The sequence below is a fragment of the Anabrus simplex genome, chromosome 5, assembly GCF_040414725.1.
Source record: "Anabrus simplex isolate iqAnaSimp1 chromosome 5, ASM4041472v1, whole genome shotgun sequence".
In the NCBI taxonomy this organism is placed as follows: domain Eukaryota; kingdom Metazoa; phylum Arthropoda; class Insecta; order Orthoptera; family Tettigoniidae; genus Anabrus; species Anabrus simplex.
In genome coordinates this window covers 95,512,361-95,533,199 of record NC_090269.1, presented here as the reverse complement: position 1 = coordinate 95,533,199, position 20,839 = coordinate 95,512,361, and the positions used below count along the sequence as shown (strand labels likewise).

Sequence of the window (20,839 nt, the reverse complement as noted above, 5' to 3'; positions counted from 1 at the left end):
GAATAGTAATAATAAAAGCAACCATTATTAAGGAAAACTGAGTTGAAGACGTCTGTTCGAATTATTCTTCAATTCATGGCAACCGGGGATCAAACCCGAAGAATCCTGTTGCGGTATGCTAGTCCCTTGTTCTTGGTACGGGCCAGATACTTACAGGAACTTTTTGGGTTGAAATGAACATATTTCATTGAAAATTCTATGAACGATCAGATAACATATCCTAAATTAACCGTATAATAATAATAATAATAATAATAATAATAATAATAATAATAATAATCGTATGGCCTCAGCTACTGTGTGCAGGCATTTTAATGTCCTGCTTCCCACCAGATGACAGAGTAAGCCGAATCTTCCTTGGTCGTCGATGGCTGTTTTAATTAATTTTTTTCTTCTGAACACCAAATATATCACCAGAGATCTTTTACATGCCGTTTCGTACATGGAGTGTCGATTTGACTTTTGCACGCCGACGCTCTAGCACTGATCCATAACGGTAATAATCGTTTTTGTGTAAAGTCGACGGTAGTTTTATAATTAATTGCTAAAAAATATCTGGGTGGCTCAGAGAGGATAGCTGATGATTGTAGATTGATCTTGAGTATGCACTGTAGAAATATATAGATAATTCTGTTTTAACTTTACGGAAAACATGTTGTACCGAAAATGAGACTTCTGATATTTTACTAACATCTGCACTATATGCGTAGGCCCTATATCAAAATAGTAATGTTTTAATACTTCTTTGTCATTTATAATGAGAGCTAAAATATTGCGTGTTATGAAAACTGGGCCACACACACAAATAATTGTACATGCTATTAATACAATCTTTTCTTAGCACAAACGAGGAAATAGCTGGATTCGTGCTCAAAATCACTCATTTTGTCATACTGTTGACAGCCTATGGAAGAACGGCCGGCGTGCGGCGATGTTCTGATGTCTTAACTGATTCTTCTACAGGAGTTTCATTGTTGTCTATGCCTTTGATACACCCCGTTCTCTTGAAACTGCAGCAACACGTTGTTACTTTGTAAGTGCGTAAATACAATTTTATGGCAGAATTAAGCTTATGTCTTCACTGATCATTTTACCAAGTTTCATTGCAGTCGGTATGGTCCAACCCAAATAGAGATAGCGAACACATTGGTGCGAAACGGAAAAAGTTGTTCCTTCTTTGTGTCTGATATATTAACGGAGAGTGACTTGCCGACGAGCAAATGTATTTTATTTTCGATAATTTGAAGGGATAGTACAGGTTATAAATACTTGAACTGAATGAGTAGGCTGAAGACACTCGTGTCGTGTTATTTCCCTGCTACGCTCCTAGAGGGCAGCAGACTATATGCGCTGGGCTAGTGTTAATGTTGCTTAAGTGTGGGGGTGTTGGATGGGACATGAAACACACATGCTCTAGGAACATCGCCAGTAACATTTTTTAGCGCGCAGCGTTTATGTCTGGACGTTTACGTCCTAGCGCCTTAATGCCGTACTATATTGCATCGGTTGTGTTCCATTGTACCATCTTTAAGCAGGATATACGTGACCATGTGGAAGATCAGAACAGGGCCGAGATGATGGATTAAAAAGGTCTTAATTGTGTAGTTGTGTAGTGGTGGAATAGTTTCTCGCGAGCAGATCTCTGCCCTGATATTATGACTGAAGAATATGACAAATAAATATGGATAAAAAGGTAAACTCCGAATAAACATAAATACAAGATTAAAAATTAATTGCGTCCGACTCTGTGGTGTAGGGGATAGCGTGATTAGCTGCCACCACAGGAGGCCCGGGTTCGATTCCTGGTTCCGCCACGAAATTTGAAAAGTGGTACAAGGGCTGGAATGGATTTCACTCAACCTCGGGGGGTCAGCTGAGTAGAGGGGGTTCGATTACCACCCCAGCCATCCTGGAAGTGGTTTTCCGTGGTTTTCCACTTCTCCTGCAGGCAAATGCCGGATGCCAGGGTGCCAGGCCGGGGCTGTAGGAAGGAGAGTAGTCCAGTAACTCCCACGGGAAGAGCCTCGTGTTGCTGCATGACAACGCTATACAACATGCAAACACAGCACGCATGCATTGTTACGGCTCTTCCCGTGGGAGTTACTGGACTCTCCTCCCTACAGCACCGGCCTGGCGACCGGCATTTTCCTGGAAGAGAAGTAGGAAACCACGGAAAACCACTTCGAGGATGGCTGAGGCAGCTAATCACACTAACTTAAGGCCACGGCCGCTTCCTCCCCTCGTCCTTGTCTATCCCTTCCGATATTCCCCCCCCCACCCCCCACCACGAATCCCTTGTTCAGCATAGCAGGTGAGGCCGCCTGGGCGAGGTACTGGTCCTCCTTCCCAGTTTTATCCCCGACCCAAAGTCTCACTCTCCACAATCTTGAGGCGGTAGAGGTGGATTCCTTAGCTGAGTCCGAGGGAAAAACCAACCCTGGAGGGTAAACGGCTTAAGAAAGAAAGATAGAAAGAAGGAAAACAAATTAATAGATCTCAAGTCGTGTCTGAAACACCTGAAAACGTTCTTTCGAGGATAGTTAAACTGGTAATTGATGAAGTGGATTTTAAAATGTGAAAGGTTTTTGGTTACGCTGCGCATCATGTTTCGTTATACATGATACACAATTCTTAACATGAGAATGTACTCGAAATGTGTCTTAGTCACTTTTTTAAATCTCAAAACTGGCAGTGTTTGCTAAAACCAACTAGGTCATTTGTCGCCAAATTCCAAACCCGATACACATGAATAGTAGCTGTAAACAAAGTTAACTTAGCAGAGATTGGCGCGGTTTTTTTTTTTCAGTCCTGTATAAAGCCAAACCATTTTGCGAATAAGCACTGATGTGATCGGAAGGGCACGATGATAATATTGTTCGTACAGTGCGCGAAAATGTAATATTTCATTGTAGAACTGGCATTTAGTAATAAATATACCAGAGCTTTCTTCAGTCACCGCACTATATGTTTCTCAACAGATACTGTGAAATATTCTAATTATTTTTCCAAATCCAGCTAGGTTAAAAGGTCATATGACTTAGCGTAATTGTGAAAAAGTACAGACTTGTAAATTAGGGTTCCAAAATAGTTATTTCAGTTTTCTTTCTGTACTGAAAAAGCTGGGAAAACTTGAGGCTTTTCTAATATTTACAAAATATTGACAGTTAATTAACTGGTTATTTAATATCGCAGTCGTAGAGAATCTGTTAAACTCTTGAAGATGATATTAAGAGTTTTAATATGACAGTAGGGTGGCTTACAGTTTGGTTTTCGTACGTCCACTTTGAATGATACGTTCAACACACGCAATTATTGACGGAGTTCTCGAATTGGTTCCGAAGCCGAACTTGCGGTTCCCGTTAATTTTGAGTCTTGAATTTAACATTACTGGAATTGACCCCTTGAATTAGACTTACGTCGAGAACTGATAATCATATTAGACAGAGTTCAAATTTACACTATAATTGATCTACTGCGAGGTACAAAATCGAAGTGGATCATGATCACGATGGATGTGCCACTTCACGTCCAGATGGTTGCTTTCCTCACTAAGGGAGCGACAGTGAATGCTGCCAGTTACTGTGACACACTGGAGCGTTTGCGAGTAGCAGTTCGCAGAAAACGACCCGGACTTGTGTCAACAGGAGTCGTGTTGCTGCATGACAACGCTAAACAACACGCAGACACAGCACGCGTGCATTGTTACGGCTTTTCTGGTGGCGGGGGGGGGGGGGGTACTGGACTCTCCTCCGCACAGCCCTGGCTACTGAATGCATGATTCGAAGCAGTGTATCGATTCATTCAAGTGTCCGAGTGAATCGATTCACAGGAACGGCGAGCTCACGGCACACGATTCAGTTTACTCCCAGCGGACAGTGCTGAGTGGCGCACTCACTGGACGTTGACGGGGAGCCGAGCTTCCGCTGCAGCGAGACAGTGAATCATGGCACATCCAAAGAATCGTGAACGAGCGCGGCGCAGTGAGACACATGATACACACGGCTCCTTATCGGCTCACTGGACACGCGGAGAGCCGAGCTTCCGCTGCAGCGAGACAGTGAATCATGGCACATCGAAAGAATCGTGAACGAGCGCGGCTCAGTGAGACACATGATACACACGGCTCCTTATCGGCTCACTGCAGCGAGACATACAGTGAGCCATGCTACACTGAAAGAATCGTATGCTATAATGGACTCTCGAGCTCAGCTCATTTGAAAATAATACCCATTTGCATTCACTGTCCTCTTCTTACAGGGAGGTTTAAATAGGAGATGGATTTATTTGCAGGTAGTCACAACATAATTCTGAAGTAGCTAGTAAGTAGGTAGGCTATTAGGTTATACTGTTTATTAGTTTAATGAATCTTAGTATTATAACTTAGTTGACATTTGACAATTAAACTCGACTCTAGCCTGCCCTATGACTACGAGTCATGCTCATGACCACTCAAAAGTACGTGTTTTATATTGGGAAGAACGGCTCAGTATTCTCTCAGTTCATATGTCACATCGTTGCACAAGACTTCAATCATATGTGGACAGACGCAATAACAGTATGTTGAATCAGAAAACCAGCGGGCTACTGTACATCTCGGGTAGCCTATACAAAATATAACGATTTAAAAAAATTCTCAGCTGATAGAAAAATACATATTTTCAAAAATGACTGAGCGAGTTGTCGTGCGGTTAATATCGCGTGGCTATGCGCTTGCATTCGGGGGATGGTGGGTTCGAATCCCACCGTCGGCAGCCGTTAAGATGGTTTTCCGTAGTTTCCCCATTTTCACACCAGGAAATGCTGGGACTGTACCTTAATTCAGGCCATGGCTGCTACCTTCCTAATCCTAACCTTTCCCACCGTGCGTCGCCGGAAACCTTCGACGTATTAGAGTAACTAACATTTTTTTCTAAGAAAGGAGTTCATAGTATGAAGACCAGATGGCAGCTGCGAGCACTGAATGCTGTTGCTGCTGTCTTACCAGCACATACTGCACAGATGCAGTAGGAGCGGTGACCAATGAGCCGTGAATCGGATCACTGTATCGATTCAGTAACGTGAACGGAATCAAATGAATCGATTCAGTAAAATGAATCGAATGTCCCATCACTACTGGCCTGACGCCCTGTGATTTCCATCTGTTTGGCTCATTGAAGAAGCACGTGGGTAGTAAGCCGTTCACCATCATTCCAAGCCTATGCTCTGAGCTGTTAACATCGCCAGAGAGTCCAGCCACCGAGCGTGCACCCTGAAGCCGCCAGCGCACAGTCGTCTCCCGTTACCTGCCTGCCTGCGGTACCCTCAGTACCGCACCCAGCCGCTAGGAGCGCTTGTCCGTCCTGCCTGCGCGAGCCCCCGGCTCGTCCCCAGCATGCAGCCGCCAGCTAATCCAAGTGTCGCCCGGCAACGGCCGCCATCTTGCGGTTTACATCACAGTCCGCCTTTCCAGATACACTCTCACCGGACTTTCCGCCTCACTCACTATGAACCAACCACGTACTTGGCAGGAAACTTGGCAGGACCAACTAGAAAATACTTTTCAAAATTTTCAAGCAGAACTATCAGCCTATCTAGATTCACCATTCACTCCACCTCAATCCACCCCCAGCCCGCCCAGAAATTTCTCACAGCTCACTCCGCCTCAATCCACCCCCAGCCCGCTCAGAAATTACTCTCCACCCTATTCCCCCGCCTCTCCTCAGCACTCACCCCCACCACCGCTCATCCAGCCTACCCCACCGGTATCAAACCGAAGCGACAGTTTTGAAGAGAAAAAAGAAGATGAACCTGCACCCAGCAACGAAGAAGTCGACTACACAGTCCCTCTCTTCTGTGTTAGCGGGAACACCACCTTCCCAGTCTCTCAGAAGTGCATGGTCATTATCTTCAATTTAACAATTCCTGATCCAGTACCAATGACAAGAAAGACCATCATCAGCTCCCTCATGCCGATCTTCGATGAGCACATAGCGGTCATCGAAGAATCTCACAACAATCTGTTACTGGTCACACCACGAAGAAACAAATCAATACCCCATATACTTCGCGCACTGGAACACACAAACGTCTTAACTCCAATAATCATAAATCCACTGAATGGAGATGTCAATCAACAAGTCACTATTCCACCTGAAACTGCAGACCAAGAGACTCAAACCTCTGCCACCACCACATATCAAAGTGATGATATCCTTGATGACTCAACAATGACTGTCGCAGACATCAAGAACATCCAGCCGAGCAACTCAACAAATGAAGCTGACCACCAAGCCACTGCAGAGAAGAAAACCAAACATTCCCCTCCTACCATAAGTACCATCACCCGAACCCAAACTCCAGTCACTCTCCAGCAGGAAACACAAACCTCCCCAGACACCCAAGACATTGACACACAAACAATCCCAATTCCCCCTCCCCTCCCACCCCCGCTCACCATAAATAAGGCAATTCAATCAACGCGCATCAATACCCAACGAAAGAAACCTAAACTCACTCATAACCCGAACCAAGGTCCTTCTACAACAACAGTTCTCAAAACAAAAACCCAAACTCGACCTCCTCATCCCTCACTCACTATACTTTGTTATAACTGCCTCAAACTGAACGCCAAGTGCAAAAATGCCACTAGATGCAATCGGTGTGGTGGCCCCCACCACCACTCCACATGCCAAGTACCCCGGGACCAGGCGACCTGCGCAAATTGCCAAGGCAAACACGCAGCGTCTTTCCCTGGCTGCCCGTACTTCAAAAAAGCACTAAAACAGAAACAGCACAAAATTACACTCCACAAACAGCAGACAAAAGCTAACACACTAATAAACACACCTCAGCCACTCCTAACCACCCCAACTTCCCCACAGACCATGACAAACAATAGCCTCCTTACCCTCATACTCAACCTACTCCAATATCAAATCCAGTCTAATTCAGGGCCCCCTCGGTGGACCGAGTAGCCGAGACCCTGAATAGCCCTAACCAGCCCCCCCCCAGTCCCAACCAAGAGCAAGAACTATCAAATCAAGTCCTCACTTCCTTAACTACAATATAACATCTCAAAACATCAAAGATGAAACACTGGTCGCAGGAGACGAGGCGGTGCACTGCGATATGCTGCAATTAAACGATGCTTTAATATTTAAATCAAATCATTCAACATAAAGATGCTTCTAGCCACAATAACAGTGCTACCAACAGCTAGCACACGTAATTAATTAATTAATTGCGTCAACCATAACGACAGAGCCCTCTGGCGCTTACACTGATAAATCCACAGTTAAGCAACATTGGGCATGGCTAACACCCGGATGGGCGACCGCCGAGACCACCACCTGTCGTTAAACTAAAAATTAGACATCTCACTAGCTCAGCCATGGCGCTATGCGAACAATGTTGCGTTTTACCATACCACCACATGTGTATGTTTAGTCCTCAGCCCGAAGGCTGGTTGGATCCTCAACAGTTCCGCCATCAGCTGTCATAGATGGCCTAGGCATCACTGAAGAGGCGTACTAGGGAAATGAGGAGTGAGGTAGTTTCCCGTTGCTTTCCTCACCGAGCCACAAGTTGCTATTACACATCAGTCTGCCAAGCCCACTGAAATGAATGCACCAACTGACCCTATGAGCAATATTTTCACACCATTCATAGCAGGGACTGGCTGCAGAAGGAATGGCATTACTAGCATTACTCATACCTCAGTCACTTTCATTTCGTCAAAGCTAAGGATAAAGCTGAGACAGGTCAATGAAAGTAACAAAATTGCTCTAGCCCATACCAGAAGACATAGTGCACTGTAAACACTAGGTCCTGCCAGCAAAGGCACACCACCACATAACCGTAACAAATTACAGTACAAAAATTTCACCATTTTCATTATTATTATTATTATTATTATTATTACCATTATCAACTTTTTTTTATATTTTTATTTTTCTATATTTATTTTTCTATACTTATTTTCTGCAACAGGCCAGGTGAGGAGCGCGGCATAGCGCACCGGTACTGGCACAGCAAACGGCACCCCCTAGGGGGTGTCCAAACTGAACATATGGGAGCTGTCCTGCATATTTCCTCCAGGGAACCTGACCAGTGCACACGTCCTGCCAGCCTGCCTGTGCGGGCACACTCAAGAGTTAGGGAAATTAAAGCAAATTTGTCATACGCTCAGTGTGGTTGCCGTTCGTGCCTTGTCCCGGCGCAATCCGTTAAAACTTTACCTGGCACGACGTTACCCACTGAGTGTACCATCAGACATTGGTCCTCCTCGGAGTTTGACCCCTCAGTGCTTCCCCCAGTACCCTACCAAGTTACCTCCTACCATCATGCCCACCTCACCCTCTAATATGGATTCCCCCGGTGGATTGAGTAGCTGGGGCCCATATTGCAACTTCAATACTCCCATGGTTATTGAGTTCAATCCGAATCCCAATGACGTCATCCATACCATAGCTGTAATTTCTCCACTAAGCCTAACCAAATCCTCACTCCGGATCCACAGAAGGAAAATTGCCACCATTCTTCATCCTTTCACCCGCCTATTGCACAGCGTAGATGAAATTGAAGACAGCCACGTCATCGGTATCCACCCTACCAACCCATCTGACCTTCCTTCCATTTCTGAAGCTCTAATGAAAAATCAAGTTCCCTTCCAATTCATCACCCCCCAACCAATTCAGCATCAAGAAGAAGAAGAAACTGAAGAAGAACACCCCTTTGAGCACCCATTCCACTATACCCGCAAAGATACACCCTTCCCCATTTCCACTAAATGTAAATGCATCATCATTCCGTTAACGAACCCAGGACCAGTACCAATTACTCGCCAATCCGTTATCCAATCCATAGAACCCATCATTTCTCACCATATTGCTGTCATTGAGGAAACCCACAATAACCACTTAATCATCACCCCCTTATACAACAAATCCGTACAAACCATCCTCAACAAACTCAAACACGCCAATATCCCACCACCTATCATCATCAACCCAACCGACAACTCCTCATCTCAACCAGACTCTCCAGCTCAGCTTACCTGTGAATCCTGCAGTCACTCTGAAACCATCGCCCAGTCTCTTACTCCCCCATCTACCCAGTCCACTGAAGCCCAAACCAACCCTCCACCTACACTAACAGACACGGGATCAGGGCCTAGTGACCCTATCCCATCCACACTCAACAAAAACACGCAGACTGGGAGGAGGCGCAGAAAACCTGCTCCCAGGCTCACTTCACACACCAACACTCCCACTCTCCCCATGACACTCAACACTCCTCCTTCAACCCTAGTTACACAATGCTTTAACTGCCTAAAGCTCAACCACACCGCTGCTTCATGCAACGGAAGGCACTCGCTGCAATAGGTGTGGAGACCCTCACCGCCATACCGATTGCACAATACCAAGGGACCAGGCGAGGTGCGCTAACTGCGAAGGCAGTCACGCTGCCTCATATCCTGGCTGCCCCTACATCAAACAGGCAGTCAAAGCACACTACAAACACTCCAGACACTTACACACTACCAAACCCCCACCTCCCCCTAACTTACCTCCCTCCTACCATGGTACCATCCCTGCCTCCTACCATGGTACCATCCCCCAGCCCAGCCAAGAAACCAATCACCTCCTCCGCCTACTAATCAGTCTACTTTCCCCCCAAGCCACTCCAGTACTCCTTTCCATGCCCAGTAGACAGCTAATTGTATATTAGCCCAAGTCAACCACCTCCCTCCAAGTCCCCCATGGTTATCCCCTGCCAAGCAGCCCCTATCAGTCAACCCCCCCCCCCTGACTCAGTCATAGACTCACTTCCTCCCTTTCTTCTTCTAGCACTATGTCATTGATAGTTAAGCAACATTGGGCGTGGCGTCCACCTGGATGGGTGACCCACGTCACATCAGCTTACTACCCCATCACAACGCACGAGCAAACTACCACCAGCAATGAACTCAGAATCCCTGGTTCAAACCCAGGGCCTCCTAAGTGCGTCGCTCCTCTACGGGGCGCAGGTCATATTCTGGCCAGCTAAGACTCGTGAAACAGGACTCCCCTTCCACATATCACCATTCAGTCCAACATCACTCTGTGAAGGAGATAGCACCCAAGACCTAATCGGTCGGAGGGCTACAATCCTCAACAGAACCTAGTCTCTGGTTTCTGTGTGAGACTTGGGGCATGGCACCATGCCGTTATATTGTGGCTTCAGGGACTGGTCACATATTTCATCCATCGATGTCTCGGTGCACCGTTGGAGCAGTAATTGCTTGGACAAGAATGGTGGCTAAGCTAAATAGTAACGCGTATCATTGCCGTACTACTGTGTGTCCTTTTCTCTCTCTTATCGTTCCCTCAATCCTGAGAATCGCGATCTCAGAGGAGGCTATTGGTCAGTTGCCTTCTCTTGCGGTCCTCAGCCAGACTTGCTGCACCAAAGAAGTTCAACCCAATTATACTCTTGATAATGTTCGACCATCGAGTAGGAATGGCACCATAGAAAAACTTACCATTCTTGGAAATGTTCGCGGCGAGAGAGATCGTGGACGAGTGTATCTTTATACCTGCTTGTAAAATAAGTTTCCTCGTTCGAACTTTTGTTTCTTTATTTCTTTAAAGCCGGGCTGAGTGGGTCAGACGATTGAGGCGCTGGCCTTCCCACCCCAACTTGGCAGGTTGGATGCTGGCTCAGTCCGGTGGTATTTGAAGCTGCTCAGATACGTCAGCCTCGTGTCGGTAGATTTACTGGCACGTAAAAGAACTCCTGCGGACAAAATTCCGGCACCTCTACGTCTCAGAAAACCGTAAAAGTAGTTAGTGTGACTCGAAGCCAATAACATTATTATTATTATTATTATTATTATTATTATTATTATTATTATTATTATTATTATTGTTGTTGTTGTTCTGTCTGTTAGGTTTTTCAGCCCAGAAGCTGGTTAGACTCTCAAATAGCGGTTATGCGGTTTTGGGAAACCGCAAAAACCGACAGTGGTGCTAAAAATGAAGCGTACTAGACAAGACGAGGAGTGTGGTTGTTTGGTATTACTTTTGTTACTGGGCCAGTATGACTGACCCAATGTCCGGCTCCATGGCTAAATGGTTAGCGTGCTGGCTTTTGGTCACAGGGGTCTCGGGTTCGATTCCCGGCAGGATCAGGAATTTTCACAATAATTGGTTAATAACCCTGGCACGGGGACTGGGTGTATGTGTCTCTTCGTCACCATTTCATCCTCATCACGACGCGCAAGTCGCCTACGGGTGTCAAATGAAAAGTTCTGCACCTGGCAAGCTGAACTCCTCGGACACATCCCAGCACTAAAAGCCATACGCCATTTCATTTTTTCACTGACCCTGTGAGTGACCCCTTTCATAACACGTCCAGTTTCATAAACAGCTGTTTTTTCGATTGGTTTTACGTCGCACCGACACAGATAGGTCTTACGGTGACGATGGGACAGTAAAGGGACAGGCGGTGAGGAAGAAGCGGTCGTGGCCTTAATTCAAGTAGAACCCAGCATTTGAAATGGTGGGAAACCGCGGAAAACCCTCTTCAGGACTGCCAACAGTGGGGTTCAAACCTACTTTCTCCCGAATGCAAGCTCACAGCTGCGTGTCTGTAAACGCAAGGCCAACTCGCTCGGTCAACAGTTGTTAAATGAATGCGAACAAGTTGTTTGTTTAACACCGTGTTAAAAATTAAACAACGTGTTAAGATTCTTGCGTTTCTACAAACTTTTTTTGAAAAATGTTAGTGAAAACGTTAACTCTCACGAGAGTTACGAATAATGCCATTCTAGAAGGCAGCGACAGAACAGTGCCGTTTTTAAGCGCCTTCCGGTGCAATTTTTTTAAATGCAGCTGTAAAACATGGCGCGCATAGTCAACATACAAGTATCTGACAATTGATTCACAATTCATTCGAAGCTGAGAATTGGAACCCGTCTTTTGAAAATCCCTGTCACCGTTTCCAGGATGGAAATGTGGGATTAAAACATACCTTCTTAAAATATATCCACTATCACCTATCAGGATCCCCGCGTAATTTGTCCCCACTTCATACCGTCCTCCGATATAGGATTATTAACTATCATACTGTCGTTTACAGAACCTGGCCATCTAGTAACTCTATCCCTGATTTGGAGGTTAGGATCTTTTCCACTTGAACTTATAGAACAATATCCCTTCCGATTGCGGTGTATTTAAGCTCTCTTGTCTCCAGGTGATAGGATTCTTACGAGTGCACAATCTATTGAACCTAAAACACCAGCAAACGGCATACGTACGAGAAAGTTTTCATTCACTACGTTGAGGGGGTGGGAGCGGCCATGCAGAGGGTAACGTTCTCTCTCAGGCCAGGATAATTGGCGGGTTGAAGGAGACGTGATGGATGTCGGAGGTGGTTAAAAACAGGGGTGACGCGCAGCTGTGAACTCGCATCCGGGAGATAGTGGGTTCGGATTCCACTGTCAGCAGCCCTGAAGATGGTTTTCCGTGGTTTCCCATTTTCACACCAGGCAAATGCTGGAGCTGTACCTTAATTAAGGCCACGGCCGCTATCTTCCCATTCCTAGGCCTTTTCTGACCCATCGTCGCCATAAGACCTATCTGTGTCGGTGCGACGTAAAGCAAATAGCAAAGAAAAGAAGAAGAAAAGCAGGGGTGGGGCTCTGTTCTTCATTAAGTTTGCAGATACAAGTACGCTAGGCATGTTGTATATATGCCCAAGACATAGATATCGAGAAGTGGCCTTTTTTCCCCTTGTTTTACATATACTTAAGAACACATTGGACTTACTCATTTGCTATATCATTATGTGGCATTATTAACAAAACCGTATAATTACATTGAAATTTGATGCAGAAATTTTCTTTCCACTTAGACATTATAGGATACATGGCTTGCACAAATGCAAAATTATTACGTGATATTTTTTTGCTATTGGCTTTACGTCGCACCGACACAGTAGGTCTTATGGCGATGATGGGACAGGAATGGGCTAGGAGTGGGAAGGAAGCGGCCGTGGCCTTAATTAAGGTACAGCCCCAGCATTTTCCTGGTGTGAAAATGGGAAACCACGGAAAACCATCTTCAGGGCTGCCGACAGTGGAATTCGAACCCACTATCTCCCGAATACTGGATACTGGCCGCACTTAAGCGACTGCAGCTATCGAGCTCGGTTTACGTGATATTAGCGACGGAACAGAACTATTACATTTTATTTTAACATACGTTTTTTCTTGACATACCAAAACAAGTGGCTATGCGGCATTCGGGAGATAGTGGGTTCGAACCCTACTATCGGCAGCCCTGAAGGAGGTTTTCCATTTTCACGCCAGGCAAATGCCGGTGTTGTACCTAAATTAAGGCCACTGTCGCTTCCTTCCCACTCCTAGCCCTTTCCTGTCCCAGCATCGCCACCATAAGACTTACCTGTGTCGGTGCGTCGTAAAGTACTGTAGATTGTAATAAGAAAACTTCACATAAATATAACAGGATACTTGACTTATACAAATGCAAAATCTGTGTATGCCATTAATGACGGAACAGAACAGAAAAGATCCACAGACATTACACTGATGAGCAATTGAATTAGGCATAGCTGCCGTTTTGGAAAAGTGGCGCTGTGGTCGGCCCGGAGGGTTGGTGCGTACAAAAGTCATGGGAACTATTCTTTCCTCACATTTGCTCAGTGCTACCATACAATGGCAATGATGATGATGATTGTTGTTGTTTTAAGGAGCCTAACAGCTAGGTCATCGGCCCCACAATGGCAGTGTGTCTTGGAAAGTCTCATATTTATAGTACGTGGAAACAGATGGCGACGCGTTGGACAGGTACCACGTTCAGGGCGATGGGACTGCAGTAGTTAATCAAACTCCCTGCAGAATGGACGTGACGAGGCAAGAACAGAAGAACAGCGCGTACATGAAACTGGCCGTTCGCGGGGGTCGCAATGCGAAAGTATGTCATAGATAGCTTATGGCAGCTGTGGGGAATAATGCCCTTCCCTACCGAACATTTCCAAGCTGGGTAGCAGTATTTCAGAACGGACGTGAAACAAGCAGCGACCTGGTAGTGTCCGGACTGATGTTAGGTGCAGTAATTACCCAGTGCATGGACGTGGGCAGATGATGATTACTACTTTAGTTTCAAGGCGAAACAGGCGTTGAAAAACGAACCGTCTACAGCATATTAAGGGAAGATCTTCATCTGCGTAAAATTGCAATACGGCGAGTGCCACGTGCGCTCACTGACGTGTAGAAATGGTCACGATGTCATATGCTCTGACCATTTGGTACACTGTTGGTAGGGAGACAAGCAAATGCTGGGGGGGGGGGGAGATAGTGACCGTGGATGGATTTTTGGGGAGGGCATATGAACCAGAGTTCAAATGCCAGTCTAAAGAATGACGTCATGCAGGATCACACCAGGAAGACAGAGTTTCCGGCAAAACCCTTCTCCCGTGAAGCTGACAGTCAGTGTGGCTTACGACGTCAGGGGTGTGATTGCGTGTTTCTTCACGTCATACGGCTCAACGGTGACAGCAACATACTACAGAACTTTGCTGCAGAGGAAGTTACGTCGTGTCATTAGTGACAAACGCCCGGATCTTCTCAACAATGCCATCCTTCTCCATAAGAACGCCAGGCTGCATGCAGCAAAGGCTGTATGGAGGCAACATCTGCGCTGGGGTTGCAAAGTACTCGTACACCCGCCACACTCACCGGACCTGGTTTCTGTGCGATTTTGACCTCATCCCCCAAGTGAAAACCATTGCGTGGGAGACGGATTGGGCGTGAGAGGATATTGCCAAGGCTGCGCAACATGAGATTGCAAAATTCACACAGAGTGAGGCGACTGGTATCCGACGTCTCCCGCATCGCTGACAGTGTGTTGTGGACAATCTAGGGGACTACTTTGAGGGTTTACCGTAAAGGTTACTGGACTCTCTGAGAATAAACGTTTTGAAACAAAATGATTCTATGGCTGACAGTTTCCTCGCTTTATATCCTACACCTGGTAGACCTACTCGGCATTATTCATACATTCCGTATCACCCCCCCCCCTGTATATTTCCATTTGTTTGATAGATCCCCGCATTCATGCGAAGGAAATTGTAGCCATATGTCCCAACCCTCGTGACTCGTAACAGGTGACTGCCATATCGTCAGACCTCGTAGTGGTTGTGTGAGTAACAGTTTACCACAGGATGCGCAAGACATGGTATCTGTGTCCATTTGATTGTGGCCAGGTTATAGGTGATATATAGATGATATATAGGCGTATGCCTCATTCCATCTCCGAAGTAGTGTGGGCTAATGGTGGGGACGGAGCGGTTCGGTTCGGAGCAAGTACTATGACGCCATTACTCGGCTAAATCGAGTACAGAACCGAGTATAACTTTATAGCGGTAAATTTAAATTTTATATTGACCTTCAAAGCTACAGTTTACATTTATAAAAAAGATTATCAATTATGATCAGTTGTACTATGCTCCGTACTTTCTATTAGTGGTTATTTGCACAATTTTTATAACGTAAAATAAATTTAACACACAACATAATAAACGGTGTAATTACAAACCTGTACTTAATATGAGGCATATCAACTAGACATAAATAAAGAAATAAACATACAAATGAATAAATGAATAAAATAAATATTAATGCCTATGGATAAACATACCGTATTCCATAATGTGATAATTGACGAAACGAAATCTAGTTCTTTGAAATGTGCCTAAACCCATATAATATCAAACATTTCATTGATGACTGTGTAGTAAGGAGTTAAATGACAAATATGTTAAGATAACATCAGTAATGGAAATAAGTAAAGTATACAAATTAACTCAATTCTTCATTTTGTGACAAGCATTAAAATCAGACCCAACACGTTGTACACAGAGAGTATGGGAAAAGTACCGTTAGTGTTTTGCATTGCATGGAGCAAGTGTTATATAGGAGGAATTTCTATTCAGAAATATCAGAGTTTCGGCTCGTTTTGCAGAAAGCGACGACCTTAGATCAGAAAGAATTTGTCCAGCACATGAAAACACCTCCAATGCGGGCACATATGTAGCAGGTACGCTAAGGTAAGCAAGAGCAAGTTCACTTAAGAGTCAATGAATATTTAATTTTCACGAGCGCGTTGTAATCGAAATCGACTTTCAACCTATTAGGTCGTGTTACGTATATATAGTACGTTTTGAGAGATGTTATGTTTGATGTTTGTCCAACCCTTGTCCCGTTTCCCTACGGGGTCGGGTATGAGGTGAGATGTTATGTATAGAACAAAAATGGCCAACCGGACACCAGTAGAATCCGAACCCACAACCTCCCGATTTCGCGTTGGTAGTTCTACCAATTGAGCTATGGTGGCTTAGCTCATCTTCGATCTGTTGGAAGGGATCTAAGCTACAGGTCTGCCTCTATCCTCTGTCTTCTACAACCCTCTGTGACTGCATGTCTTCGCATACAAAAGTAGTCAAACTCCTATGCAACTTATTTTTTCCTGCACTGTCTCTTCCATACGTAGAAATGGAATTACTTTCACAATGTGCAACTGTATCTTGTACCATCATGTCCTTACGATGCGCCCGTTTTATGTGATCTCATAATTTTGACGTTCCTCCACCTGTACAATAGATTTGATTGCAAATTTTACAAGTAGCGGATTTTCTACCTGGACTGCTAGTAAAATACTGCCATGCTTGGGAGGACTTTCGTGGCATTATTGCTTCTTTCTTATTACAAATGAAAACCTACTACCTGTTTTCCAGTCAATGACCGGGTCAGAGATGTATTGGATGAAGCAGATATAGGCTATTAGTACGATGGGGTCGCCACTCCCAAAGTGATTTGTTAATGAGTGATAGATGCTATGAAATGAGAATGGAGAGTGTTGCTGGAATGAAAGATGACAGGGAAAACCGGAGTACCCGGAGAAAAACCTGTCCCGCCTCCGCTTTGTCCAGCTCAAATCTCACATGGAGTGACCGGGATTTGAACCACGGTATCCAGCGGTGAGTGGCCGACGCGCTGCCGTCGGAGCCACGGAGGATTCTTATTACAAATATCGATAGAAAATATAGCGCAACAACTTTAAACAATGATGTACAGTATGTGTAAGGAAACATACAAATAGAACAGACGTCTCAGTTTGGAGTTTGAACAACAGCACAGTGGTGTTGCGAGTGTAGCCTGGTTGGAAGGTTTACTGTAGGGATGGGCGCGACTGAAGCCCGGAATCGAGAGCGTCGACTCCATCGACTCCGAACACCGGTCTCGGTTCGCATGAAGCCTCGCGACTCCAAGTTAACCTGATGCGTATTGCGGGGCCGCACGGTCGCTTCGCATGAAACCTCACCGACTCCAAGCAAACTTGTATTACATGTTGCTGCTCATTTGCCCATTGGGATTTTTAAGAGTATTGTAGAATGAAGTACGGTGTCGTCAACGAAGACGACGAGCGCATTGATGTAGTTGAATTAAAATTAAACGTGTCAAGTCAGAAAGTATCGGCATAGCTGACCACGGGCATTTAATTTCACGCCTTTATTTGTCGTGATCAGGAAACTGATAAACAGATATCGATGGTAAATCATGATGAATTGCACATGAACGATGAAAACAAATCTAATATGGGTAAATCCACTAACATAATTCGAACGTGCATTAAACCACTAAAAGCCTCCGTGGCTCAGGCAGCAGCGCGTCGGCCTCTCACCGGTGGTTTCCGTGGTTCAAATCCCGGTCACTCCATGTGAGATATGTGTTGGACAAAGCGGAGGCGGGACAAGTTTTTCTCCGGGTACTCCGGTTTTCCCTGTCATCTTTCATTCCAACAAGACTCTCCAATATCATTTCATTATTCATTAATCATTGCCCGAGTGGACTGCGGCAGGTTTCGGCAGCCGGCACATTTCCTATCCTCGCCGCACGATGGGGCTTCATTCAATCCATTCCTGACCCGGTCATTGACTGGAAAACAGGTTGTAGGTGTTCATTATAATTCGCTGGGGCCGTCAAGGACCACGTTAAGTCTTGTTGCATTATTATTATTATTATTATTATTATTATTATTATTATTATTATTATTATTATTATAAGCGATAACTGATAAGAAATTGTTGTCATACGTAATACGCTCGTCAGTGTTTTGTTATAATGTAATTGAATTTCATATTGGCGATTACTTACGATTCTGTCATAATACATTATTATAAACAACAATTGGTGAAACATTTATTGTATAAAAATAATATTCCAGTAGTAAATGAAAGTTGTTTGTATTATGTACTTCAAGTTCACGTTGGCGATTATTGAAAATTATTCTGTCAGAATATGTTATTATACACAAAAGCCTCTTTTCGCGACAGCCCTATTAGGCCTTGATCTACCAAGTGACCTCTGCCCAACTCGAAGTCCAGTAGATTACGAGGTGAAGTGTTCAGCAGGACAAATCCTCTCGACCGTTATTCTTGGCTTTCTAGGCCTGGTTTCTACCTCATAGTCATCACGAAACCTGAGATACAGGTAAAAATCCCTGACCTGGCCGGATTCGATCCCGGGGTCTCCCCAGCCTGCGGAGGCGGGTATTATGACGCACAATGATTGGTAAAATATTTGTTGTAAAATCATACTCTAAGCACTCGCCTTTTTTCTGTTTTACGTCATTGAAGTTAAAAAAAATATATAAAGGAACGCCAAGGACGCCACAAACATCCAGTCCCCAGGCCAGGGGTATTAATCATTTACAATTAAAAGCCCGTGACCCGGTCGGGAATCGAACCTCGAGCCGCCGACTGACAGGCGGACGCGCTGCCCACTACACCATAGAGCCGATGATGTAAACGTATACTGTCAGATTATTATTACCACTACTATCATCATCATCATCATCATCATCATCATTATCATCGTCGCCAAAATAGACCTACAACATTAACACTAACGATGATAATATCCCGAAACAATATTTAATGTTTGCTGGCTAATAATCATCTTGTGTGCATCGTATCACAAGTTACCGAGAGAGGAATGTGGGACAATAATTCCAAGGAGTTCCGACAATAGTTGTTAGATGGCGTTAGTGCATCAGTGGAGTCGACACTGGAGTCGAGAGTGTCGGTTCCAGAGGTAGCAGTCTCGACTCTTCGCGACTCCGTTCGCAGCCCATCCCTAGTTTACTGAAGCACCCAGCACTCGAGTTGAATCGGTGCTCCGCTGTGACGTCACGTAACCTCAACAACCGAGTTATTCTCCATTTCTACTCGCTCCGTCCCCACCACTAGTGCGGATCCTGGGCTCTCCACGGGCTACCGTGTCAAGAGTGTTCCATGAGTACTGAACGTGGATTTGGAGAATGCCGCCACCATCACCACTACCACCACCACCACTACTCTTCAGACCTTTCCTATTCATTTTGAGACATTCAACTACGTATAAGGCCTCTGGATGGACGACCGTGCAGTAGAATCCAAGCTTGACGTTGAGGGATATGCAGGGTTATTTCAGGAGGAATCGTAAACATGTCGAGAGATAGTAGTATACAGTAGACGATTCCGAGTAAGAAAAGGTGTTATGAACATGTGTCCAACTTGCACAGTGTGTAATTACAAGGATAACCTTACAAAGATAATTAGACACAGAAGTGATTGATTGACGCAAAACCCTACGTAATGTGCAACAGTTTACCACAAGTGACTTACCGATAGATTTATTGGTTCAACAACCTACGTCCTTTGAAATAGTTGGCATTACATCTTCAAAAATCCCACCGCTGACTTCATTACATTTCTCAGGTCTCTTGGCCTAGTACGTGTAGCTTGTCGGAGGTCGTGTATGGGGGCAGAATGTGCGTAGTGAGAGGGACCAATTCCTCTCTCCATGGTAACTCTCTTCTTGGTAACTTTTTTTCTGTAGACTTCGCTTTCAACCATCCCCAAAGACAAAAAATTTAATGCAGTTGGTTTGTGATCAATAAACGCATCGGTAGATCGTTTGTGTGTCGTACTACGTTTTGAGAGGCTGTTCTTATGTGTCCCATATAAACAGTTGTTGTTCCACACACACATTCCGCCCATGTTTATATGACATTTTGTACTTGAAGTAGTCCAAACCACTGCATTCTGAAACACACTGTACACCTTTTATTGTGGTTAATTGGTTCGACACTTCTTGGGGGAAGTTGCTTGTAATCAATTTCAACATTTCAGTCCGTTTTATTCCCCCTCTCCCATCTCGATTTTCTGGATGCCGAGGTCGATGTTCGTTATGAACTGTTTTTTGAAAGTAGATCTGATGGCCCGCTTTCGCCGCCTGTCTTTGTATTTGGCTGTTATTATTACTGTAATCATCATCATGTTATCATTACCGTCATAAAACACAGTACTATTATTCAGCGATCCCTTCCTCCTGACCAAATTAGTCATTCATTAAAATTCAAAGAAAAAAATCACAATGTTTCAATGCGGACTTAAACGCACGTGTTAAAGCCGTTTTAGAACTTAAATATTAGAACCAAATACTCAGTTCTGTAGTCCTAGTGGCTCCGATGGCGCGCCGAACGCTTCAGCCTTCCAGTTTGAGCTCGGTTTTTCCTTAGACGTTAGTTTGTTATTTATTTGTTTCTGCTTTTTGTGGTATTGATTTTTGTATTTCCTCTTTGAGAGCCATATTTTCGATGCAGTGGATAATTTTGATATCTTTTCCATTTTTAAAATATATTTTTCCCTAATGAAAGAGTGTCCTGATTCCTGAGCCTTCACTCGTTTCTCTAGATTTTAATTTCAAAAGTTATACCAAAACCAAACCAACCCCCATGGCACAATGGCCCCGAAG

At 44.7% G+C, this 20,839-nt stretch overlaps 1 protein-coding gene across 5 annotated transcripts in view; it reads left to right on the top strand.

The window, feature by feature from the left end:
- The window catches only part of Mrtf (Myocardin-related transcription factor), an 814,655-nt gene that overhangs the window by 223,058 nt on the left and 570,758 nt on the right, over nucleotides 1-20,839 (top strand). The gene's annotated exons all lie outside the window — the stretch shown is intronic.